Below are 12,614 nucleotides of genomic sequence, written 5' to 3'. Positions count from 1 at the left end.
TCAGTAGTGGGTGTCGCTATTTAAGCTCATTTCTCTGGTGGTTTCTTGCCGGTCAACAATGTTATCTGATGCCTCTCAGTGCTTGTTCCTGCTTCTAGACAACTACTGATAAGTTGGACTTTTGTCCATGTTTTGTTTTGCCTATTTGTTCCAGTTCGCAGCTGAAGTTTTGTTACTGTGTCTGGAAAGCTCTCGTCGATCAGGGATTGCTACTCTGGCGTTATGAGTTAATGCCAGAGTTTAAGGTAATCTCTGGATGGTGTTTTGTTAGTTTTTTTCTGCTGACCATGAAAGTATACTATCTGTCTTCTGCTATCTAGTAAGCGGACCTCAAATTTGCTAAGACTATTTTCCTGCTGCGTTTGTTGTTTCATCTGAACTCACCGTCATTATATGTGGGGGGCTACTGTCTTCTTTGGAATATTTCTCTAGAGGTGAGCCAGGTCTTATATTTCCCTCTGCTAGCTATTTAGGTCTTAGGCCAGAGCTGGGCATCTAGCGATAAATAGGAAATGCTACCTGGCTATTTCTAGTTGCGCGGCAGGCTTAGTTCATGGTCAGTATAGTTCCATCTTCCGAGAGCTTGTCCCTCTATAGGCTTGCTATGATCTCTGCTTGCAGAGATCATGACAGGAGAACTTGTCAATAATCTCAAAGCAGCTGGGACCACAGTCACGAAGAAACTATTGGTAACACATCATGCCATACAGGTTTAAAATCCTGCAGTGCCCGCAAGGCCCTCTTGCTCAAGAAGGCACATGTGCAGGCCTGTCTGAAGTTTTCCAATGAACACCTGAATGATTCTGTGAGTGATTGTGAGAAGGTGCTCTGGCCAGATAAGACAAAAATTGGGGGCTTTTGCATTAACTCAACTCGCCGTGTTTAGAGGAAAAGAAATGCTGCCTATGATCCATAGAACACTGTCCACTGTCAAGCATGGAGGTGCAAACATTATGTCTTGGAGGTGTGTCATTGCTAAGGGCACAGGACTGCTTCACCACATTTCAACCTACCCTTAAAATTATAGACTGTTCTTGTTTTTTTCGGTGGGCAAACTTACAAACTCAGCAAGGGATCAAATACTTATTTCCCTCACTATATATCTTTATTATTTTTTATGTATCTATCTACATCATTGTTTTTCAAACTCCATTCCATATGGTCCCCTAACAGGTCATGTTTTCAAGATTTTAGTAGTGTTGCACAGGTAAGAGAACCTGTGGCGAATTTCTGATGCCGTGATTCCATCACATGTGCAATATTAGGGAAATCCTGAACACATGAAGATGTTTAAGGCCATGAGGTCTGGAGTTTAGGAAACAATGATTTACATACTGATGCCAGCATAATGGTGGTGCAATAGCTCAGACAAAGTTATTTTCCCAAGTCTGTCTAGTCTTTTTGTTTTGCTGCTGCTAGGTCCTGGACTGTAAAGTGTTAATGAGTACAGTGTACACTGTGTGTGAGGATTTTCTAAGGGAATTTGAAGAAAAGAGAGACAAATTTGATAAGTGAATAGAATAGACCTGCCTAAAAAATAATGTTGAGTAGACAAAATTGATGTTGGGTATTCATCCTTGTCTGAGATAGTACACTCCAGACAGCTCTCTCAGGTTCAGACATGTCATGGAGATGGAAGTAGGATGTCGACACTATGGAGAATGCTAGTTCCAAATCACTGGCAAAATTCAGAGCATTAGTAGGGTAATAGATAGACATGAGTTGTAGGGAGGTGCAGCACTGTGGAGGACGTTGTAGGTGAGTTTCATAAGGTTTCATTCTATTCTATAGTGGAAGAGCAACCAGTGAAGCAATTAGAAAAGGGTGTAGGCATTCGTGTAGCAACTGGACAGAAATGTGAGCCTAGCTGCTGCCTTCAGAATTGATTGGAGGGAAAAGACTTCAGTAAAGGAAAACCAATTTCTAATGGGTTGCAATAGTCAATACAAGAGGGAGGAAGAGCAAAAAATATATATCTGTACATAGTGTTAGAGGCCGGGACTTCCCTGCCAGGTGAGATGTATCGCAGGCACTGTTTGTTGCTCTGGTCTCCCATTCAGGTCTGGATGCTGGGTCTGCTGCTTAGTGCAGACGTTGGTCCTAGCATCTTGCTCAGACTCCTGTTATACATGTAATTACTGTTGGCTCTCCAGCTAAAGTCTATGGTAACCAGTGGAATACAGAGGCAGCCCCACTGTGATTTGACGCCTTGTCATTGGTGCTCTGATGCTTTCTGCTCTGGTGATGTGGCAGCTTCGGATTGGCCCACGGGCGACACCCCATCCGTCTGGGCATGAGTGTTTTGGGTGGAGCCTGGCACATAAAGGGCTTTCAGCGAAGCATGCGGGCTTGCTAGTGTCACTTATGTTTGGTGTGTTTGTTAGTGGATTAGCTACTGCTCTGTTTCTGCGTTTTATGTGTTTTGCATCGTAACAGCTACCAGTGGGACATCAGTGATCTGTGTCAGCATATCTTCAGGGCTGGCCCTGTGCCATTAGAATTCTGGCACCTCCGGAGAGGAGATTGGCTGTGTGAGTTCAGGGCTGGCATCAAACCATTAGAATTCCGGCTCTTCCGGAGAGAAGGTTTTCTGCATGTTCTTGCTGACTGTAAGTTTTTGCTATCTGTTTCTGTCCCATGTGTATGTTATACTTCCCTGTGGGGTTAACACTGTGTTGCACCACAGAGCAAGTTCAACCCACGTGTTATTTTGCAGTGGATCTATCTGGGTATTGCACACTTCCTATTTTCCCTGTACCCCTCAGGGGTTAGCTGAGCTGGTACTTACCTTCCCTGTACCCCTCTGTGGTTAGCTGAGCAGGTACTTACCTTCCCTGTACCCCTCGGTGGTTAGCAGAGCTGGTATTTACCTTCCCTGTACCCCTCGGTGGTTAGCTGAGCTGTTACTTACTGTCCCTGTACCCCTTGGTGGTTAGCTGAGCTGGTACTGTTCCTGCATCTCTTGGTGGTTAGCTGAGTAGGTACTGCTCTCCTAGTGCACCTCTGAGTAGTATCTGGGTTTGATTTTCTGTGTTCCATTCACACTGCGTGGAGTTAACTCAGTGTGTTTAAGGAGGAACGTTCACTGGTTTTTTGTCCATCTTTGCTTATACTAGCAGCAGTTTACTGCACGGTGGACCCAGGTTTGCGATTGCACCTTATTTGTTATTTATTTTTAATTTGTGCAATCTGCCAACCCTAACACCTAGTTTGGAAAAGTCTTATTTTGTAAATGTTTTGAGGTGCAGATCCGTATTTTTCGGACTACAAGATGCACTTTTCCCCCCAAAAAAAGGGGAGAAAATGGGGGGTGCGTCTAAGAGTCGAAATGCAGGCTTACCCATGGCGGCAGAGGTGCGGTGGCAGAGGTGCGGTGGCAGAGGTGCGGCGGCAGAGGTGCGGCGGCAGAGGTGCGGCGGCAGACGTGCGGAGATGAGGAGGCGCAGTGAGCGGGGTCCCTTTCCCCGGTGAGGTGATGCAGCAGCCCGGTAAGCAGCAGAGCCGGGTGAATCCTGTTGTCATCGGTGGTGGCGGCCATCTTCCGGGGGCGCGCGTGCGCAGATGAAGCGCTCTGCTTCCCGGGGCTTCAGGAAAATGGCCGCGGGATGCCGCGCGTGCGCAGATGGGGATCGCGGCGGCCATTTTTCTGAAGTTCTTAGCTTCAGGAAAATGGCCGCCGCGATCTCCATCTGCGCACGCGCGGCCTCCCGCGGCCATTTTCCTGAAGCCTCGGGAAGCAGAGCGCTTCATCTGCGCACGCGCGGCCCCCGGAAGATGGCCGCCACCACCGATAACAACAGCATTCACCCGGCTCTGCTGTTTACCGGGCTGCTGCATCACCTCACCGGGGAAAGGGACCCTCTCACACCATACCTGTCACTGCGCCTCCTGATCCCAGCACCTCCTGATCCCAGCACCTCCTGATCCCAGCACCTCCTGATCCCAGCACCTCCTGATCCCTGCACCTCCTGATCGCAGCACCTCCTGATCGCAGCACCTCCTGATCGCATCACCTCCAGATCCCTGCACCTCCTGATCACAGCACCTCCTGATCGCAGCACCTCCTGATCGCAGCACCTCCTGATCCCAGCACCTCCTGATCGCAGCACCTCCTGATCCCTGCACCTCCTCATCCCAGCACCTCTGCCGGTAACCAGTGCTGCAACCCTCCCATGGACACCAGGCTGTGGCGTCGCCCACCTAAGCAGGAAGGGACCCTGCTCAGGTGCACGCCGTACCGCATCACCCCGCCTCTGCCGACACCATGCCTCCTGTGACCCTGCTCTGCCACCGCCAGCCTTCAGGTAAGATACTGTAAATTCGGACAATAAGACGGACCCCCATCTTATAAAAAATCTTTTTTTCTGCAATTTTCACCCCAAATTTGGGGTGCGCCTTATGGTCCGGTGCGTCTTATAGTCCGAAAAATACGGTACATCAAAATTCAAGTAACTTGGTATAGAAAGGTCAGAAAAGCCATGAGTCAAACAATACAAGACTGCAGTCATACTACTTCAAAGTTATTGATATATTATATACTTTAAGTCAGAAAATGGTGGAAACACAAAAGTTTTTTAAAAAAATGATGTTTTAGATTACCAGACGATATAATGTTGGAGAAAACAGACAATCACTAATGTATTATACTTGTGCAGAGATAATTTCAAAGGAACATTTAATTGCTTTTCATCAGCATAGATATAGTACCAAAAGCCAAAAATGATGATTTTTTTTTTAGTTCAGCATGGATATGTCAAGGGATTTAAGGAATGAAACTAGCAGTGATCTAAAAGCACCAGAAAAAAGAAAAAAGGAGCTTGTAGAGCTTGAAAATAAGACATGCAGTGAGCAATCAGAAAAGTAGTGGGTAAGCCAAGAGACAGCAGATAGTCAGATCTGGGAGTTTCTCTGTCATGAAACCAAAATGTCAATGTTTTGTTTAATGCCACTTAACTATCATGTTTGCTTTTTGACACGGTACTCCTTTATGCTGTGAAAATAATTATTTATCAACAAATTGCTACTGAATTGTTGGAAAAAGTTGCTCAATAAGGATATTTCAATACCATCTTTTATTCATGGCAGTGTTCTTCAGTAAAATTGTGAGTAAATCCATTCCATTAGAGAAAAGAGACCTAAACCCCTTTCTGACCTTGGAGGGGATAGTATGTCCGAGGTCACATCCCATGATGTGGGCTTCAGCGGTGAGCCCACATCAAAGCCGCAACATGTCAGCTATTTTGAACAGCTGACATGTGCGCGCAATAGCGGCAAGTGCAATCACGATCCACCCACCGCTATTAACTAGTTAAATGCCTCTGTCAAACGCTGACAGCAGCATTTAACTTCTGACCGCGCGGCCGGAAATGCGCTCATTGCTGACCCCCGTCACATGATCGGGGTCAGCGATGCATCAGGATAGTAACCATAGAGGTCCCTGACACCTCTATGGTTACTGTTGCAGGCTTGCTGTGAGCGCCACCCTGTGGGCGGCGCTCATAGCAAGCCTGTAATTAAGCTACATAGGAGCGATCTGCTATGTAGCAGTGCCGATCAGGCTATGCCAGCTTCTAGCCTCCCATGGAGGCTATTGAAGCATGGCAAAAGTAATACTTTTTAAAAAAAATATGAAATAAAAAAAAAAAAAAAGTTTAAATCACCCCCCTTTCGCCCCATTCAAAATAAAACAATAAAAATAAAATCAAATATATACATATTTGGTATCAGAATCACCTGATCTATCAATAAAAAAGGATTAACCTGATCACTAAACGGCGAAGCGAGAAAAAAATTTGAAACGCCAAAATTAAGTTTTTTTGGTTGCTGCGACATTGCATTACAATACAATAAAGAGCGATCAAAAGAACATATCTGCACCAAAATGGTGTCACTAAAAACGTCAGCTCGGCACGCAAAAAATAAGCCCTCACCCGACCCCAGATCATGAAAAATAGAGACGCTACGGGTATCAGAAAATGGCACAATTTTTTTTTTTTTTTAGCAAAGTTTGGAATTTTTTTCACCACTTAGATAAAAAGTAACCTAGACATGTTTGGTGTCTGTGAACTCAACTCGTAATGATCTGGACAATCATAATGGCAGGTCAGTTTTAGCATTTAGTGAAGCTAGCAAAAAAGCCAGACAAAAAACACGCATGAGATTGCACTTTTTTTGCAATTTCACCGCACTTGGAATTTTTTTCCCATTTTCTAGTACACGACATGGTAAAACCAATGATGTCCTTCAAAAGTACAACTTATCCTGCAAAAAATAAGCCCTCACATGGCTATATTGACGGAAAAATAAAAAAGTTATGGCTCTGGGAAGAGGGAAGCGAAAAACGAACACGGAAAAACGGAAAATACCAAGGTCATGAAGGGGTTAAACAAGAATGGTTTCAGGGGGGTTCACTGTTGGCATGACACAGGATTCAGAGTAGCGCTCACTTTTTTCTCCAGATAATAATTTTCTTCAGTTCTCAGCAGACTGAGAAATCTGGAAGAATGATTGTCTTGAGAGGAAAAGTTGAGTCCTTTGTCATGATAAGAGTAAAGCATTCTGAGAGGATTCACATGTGGGGTTGATTTGCATCCAAAACAATGGGCTCCCTCACAATTTTACCTTAAAACACTGTCATGAATAAAGAATGGTTTCTAAACATCCTCAAAGAGCAACTTCGCACAATTTTGCAGGAGCTATTTGGTGATGAACAATACTTTTTCCAGCATGGAGAAGCACCATGTAGCAAAGGAGAAGTGGGAGAAGTGATAACTGAGTGGCTCAGTGAATAAAGCATTAAAAATGTGGGTTGATGACCAGGAAACTACAAAAATCTCAATCCCATTGAGAACCTGTGGTGTTTCTCCAAAAATGGGTGAATTAACAAAAATTCAGAAATTGTGATAAACTCTGTACTGATTAGACAAGAATTGGTTGCCATCAGTCAGAATTTGGATCAGAAGCTGATATCCACCATGCAAGGGTGAATTGCATACATCTTCAAAAATAAGGGTCAACACTCATAAACTTGATGTGTTCACCAATAAAAATAAATAATTATGAAATAATTATTTTAATTCAGTAACCTTAGAAACATTTGACTAATACAACTAACAATAATAAAGAGGAAAACTTTGTGAAAGTCTCAAAACTTGCCACTTCTATAGTTCCCAAGGAGGTATTACTTGACCTCCTCTATATTACACATGTGTAGTGTTTAGGAAAAATGGGTTAAATTTAGAATTGAGCCATGACAGCTATGACATATCTATTTTTACTGAGAAATTGAACTGTAACAAAATCAACCATTTTGCATCAACAATCAAGAAAACTTTGATAAAAACTTTAAGAGAAAACAATAAAATCAGTTCAAATAGAATCACTAAAAACTTTATAAAGTAGTACAACTAATAGTCGTATATTTATAATATCTAGATGATATGCAATATAAATATATATTTTTTCTAGGCATGTTTTAATTAGAGCAAGGTTGGATCCTATCTCTTCCCCAGCTCATTTGAGACTTGGTTAGGCACATAAAAAGGTGAGTCACTAGAGTTTAAGGTACTTCCAATGTGGTCACTTTGTTGCTGGTGGATTACTTATACACATTGGTTTAACCCCTTCGTGCCATGCGCCGTACTAGTACGGCGCTGCCGGCACTGCATTAGTGCCAGCCGCAGTACTAGTACGGCGCCCCGATCACCGCGGTCTCACGCTGAGCGCCGCGGTGATCGGGTGCGGGTGTCAGCTGTATATGACAGCTGACACCCCGCAGCAATGCCCATGATCGGCGCTGTCGCCGATCGTGGGCATTTAACCCCTCTGATGCCGCTGTCAATAGTGACAGCGGCATAGAGGGGGATCGCGCAGGGACGGGGGCTCCCTGCGCTCTCCCACCGGAGCAGCGCGATGAGATCGCGCTGCTCCGGTGACCTGGAAGGAGTCCCCGGATCCAAGATGGCCGCGGGACTCCTTCCGGGTCATAAGATGACCCTGCTTGCCGGCGTCTGCTGAGAATTCCTCGTAGCAGGTGCCGGCAAGCCTCTGCAATGTGCCTGTCAGATCGGTGATCTGACAGAGTGCTGTGCACACTATCACATCACCGATCTGTAATGTCCCCCCCTGGGACAAAGTAAAAAAGTTAAAAAAAAAAATTTCCACATGTGTAAAAAAAAAAAAAAATTCCTAAATAAAGAAAAAATAAATAAATATATTCCCATAAATACATTTCTTTATCTAAATAAAAAAAACACCACACAATAAAAGTACACATATTTAGTATCACCGCGTCCGTAACGACCCCACCTATAAAACTATATCACTAGTTAACCCCTTCAGTGAACACCGTAAAAAAAAAAAAAAAAAAACGAGGCAAAAAACAACGCTTTATTCTAATACCGCCAAACATAAAGTGGAATAACACGCGACCAAAAAGACGGATATAAATAACCATGGTACCGCTGAAAATGTCATCTTGTCCCGCAAAAAAAAAGCCACCATACAGCATCATCAGCAGAAAAATAAAAAAGTTATAGCTCTCAGAATAAAGCGATGCAAAAACAATTATTTTTTTATATAAAAGTTTTTATTGTGTAAAAGCGCCAAAACATAAAAAAATTACATAAATGAGGTATCGCTGTAATCGTACTGACCCGAAGAATAAAACTGCTTTATCCTTTTTACCAAATGCGGAACGGTATAAACGCCCCCCCCTAAAAGAATTTCAGGAATTGCTGGTTTTTGTTCATTCTGCCTCCCAAAAATCGGAATAAAAAGCGATCAAAAAATGTCATGTACCCGAAAATGGTACCAGTAAAAACGTCAACTCGTCCTGCAAAAAACAAGATCTCACATGACTCTGTGGACCAAAATATGGAAAAATTATAGCTCTCAAAATGTGGTGATGCAAAAACTATTTTTTGCAATAAAAAGCGTCTTTTAGTGTGTGATGGCTGCCAACCATAAAAATCCGCCCAAAAAACGCTATATAAGTAAATCAAATTCCCCTTCATCACCCCCTTAGTTAGGAAAAATAATAAAATTTTAAAAAATATATTTATTTCCATTTTCCAGTTAGGCTACTTTCACACTAGCGTCGCTACGGGGCCGTCACGCTGCGTCGGCCCGACGTACCGACGCATGCTGTGCAAGCACCGCACAATGGGGGCAGCAGATGCTGTTTTTCCACGCATCCGCTGCCCCATTGTGAGGTGCGGGGAGGTGGGGGCGGAGTTCCAGCCACGCATGCGCGGTCGGAAATGGTGGACTGTCGGCACAAAAAAAGTTACATGTAACGTTTTTTGCTGCCGGCGGTCCGCCACAACACGACGCAACCGTCGCACGACGCTTGCGACGTGTGTCAATACGTCGCTAATGTTAGTCTATGGGGAAAAAACGCATCCTGCAGATGACTTTGCAGGATGCGTTTTTTCGCCAAAATGACGCATTGCGACGTATGCAAAAAAACGCTAGTGTGAAAGTAGCGCTAGGGTTAGGACTAGGGTTAGGGTTGGGGGTTAGGGTTTCAGTTAGAATTGGGGAGTTTTCACTGTTTAGGCACATCAGGGGCTCTCCAAACGCAACATGGCGTCCGATCTCAACGCGTTTGTTTGCGTTAAAAACGCATGCGTTTTTATAGAAAAAAACCAGAACACACACTGAAAAGTCACCCACCACCATCAAGGTGATAAAGGGATCCAAACCCTAACCCTAACCCTACCCCTAAACTCATCCCTAACCATTTAATGAACATTTTCTGACAGTCATAGTGCCACGTATTTCAGTGCCACGTATTTCAGTGCCACGATATTTCAGTGCCACGATATTTCAGTGCCACGATATTACAGTGCCACGATATTTCAGTGCCACGTATTTAAGTGCCACGATATTTCAGTGAAATACGTGGCACTGAAATATCATGGCATTTACGTGAAATACGTGGCACTTAAATACGTGGCACTTAAATACGTGGCACTTAAATACGTGGCACTTAAATACGTGGCACTTAAATATCGTGGCACTTAGATACGTGGCACTTATATACATGGCACTTATATACGTGGCCACTGAAATATCGTGGCACTTATATACGTATATACGTATATAAACGTATTTCAGTGCCACGTATTTCAGTGCCTCGTATTTCAGGTTAGGGTTAGGGGTAGGGTTTTTTTTGGTTTTTTCTTGTTTTCTTGTGTTTTTCTATAAAAACGCATGCGTCTTACCGCGTTTACATGCGTTTTTTCACATGCGTTTTTTAAAAAAACGCATGCAGCTAAAAACGCAAGTGTGAAACCAGCCTTACCCTTGGGAAAATAAAAACATGGGGGCTAAAATATAATTTTCGTGGAAAAAAATATATTTTTTATTTTTGCGGCTCTGCGTTATAAACTGTAGTGAAGCACTCGGGGGTTCAAAGTTCTCACAACACATCTAGATAAGTTCCGTGGGGGGTCTAGTTTCCAATATGGGGTCACTTGTGGGGGGTTTCTACTGTTTAGGTACATCAGGGGCTCTGCAAATGCAACATGACACCTGCAGACCAATCCATCTAAGTCTGCATTTCAAACGGTGCTCCTTCCCTTCCGAGCTCTGCCGTGCGCCCAAACAGTGGTTCCCCCCATATATGGGGTATCAGCGTACTCAGGACAAATTGGACAACAACTTTGTTGTCCAATTTCTCCTGTTACCCTTGGAAAAATAAAAAATGTGGGGCTAAAATATAATTTTCGTGGATAAAAAATATTTTTTATTTTCACGGCTCTGCGTGATAAACTGTAGTGAAACACTTGTTGGTTCAAAGTTCTCACAACACATCTAGATAAGTTCCGTGGGGGGTCTAGTTTCCAATATGGGGTCACTTGTGGGGGGTTTCTACTGTTTAGGTACATCAGAGGCTCTGCAAATGCAACATGACACCTGCAGACCAATCCATCTAAGTCTGCATTTCAAACGGCGCTCCTTCCCTTCCGAGCTCTGCCGTGCGCCCAAACAGTGGTTCCCCCCAATGTATGGGGTATCAGCGTACTCAGGACAAATTGGACAATAACTTTTGTGGTCCAATTTCTCCTGTTACCCTTGGGGGAAAATAATTGCGGGCTAAAACATCATTTTGTGGAAAGAAAAAATGATTTTTTAATTTTCACAGCGCTACATTCTAAACTTTAGTGAAACAACTGGGGGTTAAAAGTGCTCACCACACATCTAAATAAGTTCCTTAGGGGGTCTTCTTTCCAAAATGGTGTCACTTGTGGGGGTTTCCACTGTTTAGGCACGTCAGGGGCTCTCCAAACACGACATGGGTTCCGATCTCAATTCCAGCCAATTTTGCATTGAAAAGTCAAATGGCGCTCCTTCCCTTCCGAGCTCTGCCGTGCGCCCAAACAGTGGTTTATCCCCATATATAGGGTATCAGCATACTCAGGACAAATTGGACAACAACTTTTGTTGTCCAATTTCTCCTGTTACCCTTGGAAAAATAAAAATGTGGGGGCTAAAATATAATTTTCGTGGAAAAAAAAATATTTTTTATTTTCACGGCTCTGCGTGATAAACTGTAGTGAAACACTTGTTGGTTCAAAGTTCTCACAACACATCTAGATAAGTTCCGTGGGGGGTCTAGTTTCCAATATGGGGTCACTTGTGGGGGGTTTCTACTGTTTAGGTACATCAGGGGCTCTGCAAATGCAACATGACACCTGCAGACCAATCCATCTAAGTCTGCATTTCAAACGGCGCTCCTTCCCTTCCGAGCTCTGCCATGCGCTCAAACAGTGGTTCCCCCCAATGTATGGGGTATCAGCGTACTCAGGACAAATTGGACAATAACTTTTGTGGTCCAATTTCTCCTGTTACCCTTGGGGAAAAAAAATTGCGGGCTAAAACATCATTTTGTGGAAAGAAAAAATGATTTTTTAATTTTCACAGCGCTACATTCTAAACTTTAGTGAAACAACTGGGGGTTAAAAGTGCTCACCACACATCTAAATAAGTTCCTTAGGGGGTCTTCTTTCCAAAATGGTGTCACTTGTGGGGGTTTCCACTGTTTAGGCACGTCAGGGGCTCTCTAAACACGACATGGGTTCCGATCTCAATTCCAGCCAATTTTGCATTGAAAAGTCAAATGGCGCTCCTTCCCTTCCGAGCTCTGCCGTGCGCCCAAACAGTGGTTCCCCCCCATATATGGGGTATCAGCGTACTCAGGACAAATTGCACAACAACTTTTGTTGTCTAATTTCTCCTGTTACCCTTGGAAAAATAAAAATGTGGGGGCTAAAATATAATTTTTGTGGAAAAAAAAATATTTTTTATTTTCACGGCTCTGCGTGATAAACTGTAGTGAAACACTTGTTGGTTCAAAGTTCTCACAACACATCTATATAAGTTCCGTGGGGGGTCTAGTTTCCAATATGGGGTCACTTGTGGGGGGTTTCTACTGTTTATGTACATCAGGGGCTCTGCAAATGCAACATGACACCTGCAGACCAATCCATCTAAGTCTGCATTTCAAACGGCGCTCCTTCCCTTCCGAGCTCTGCCGTGCGCCCAAACAGTGGTTCCCCCCAATGTGTGGGGTATCAGCGTACTCAGGACAAATTGGACAATAACTTTTG

Source organism: Ranitomeya variabilis, chromosome 3, assembly GCF_051348905.1.
Source record: "Ranitomeya variabilis isolate aRanVar5 chromosome 3, aRanVar5.hap1, whole genome shotgun sequence".
NCBI classification, from domain to species: domain Eukaryota; kingdom Metazoa; phylum Chordata; class Amphibia; order Anura; family Dendrobatidae; genus Ranitomeya; species Ranitomeya variabilis.
The sequence above is the reverse complement of the archived record's forward strand: the minus strand, read 5'-3'. Positions refer to the sequence as shown.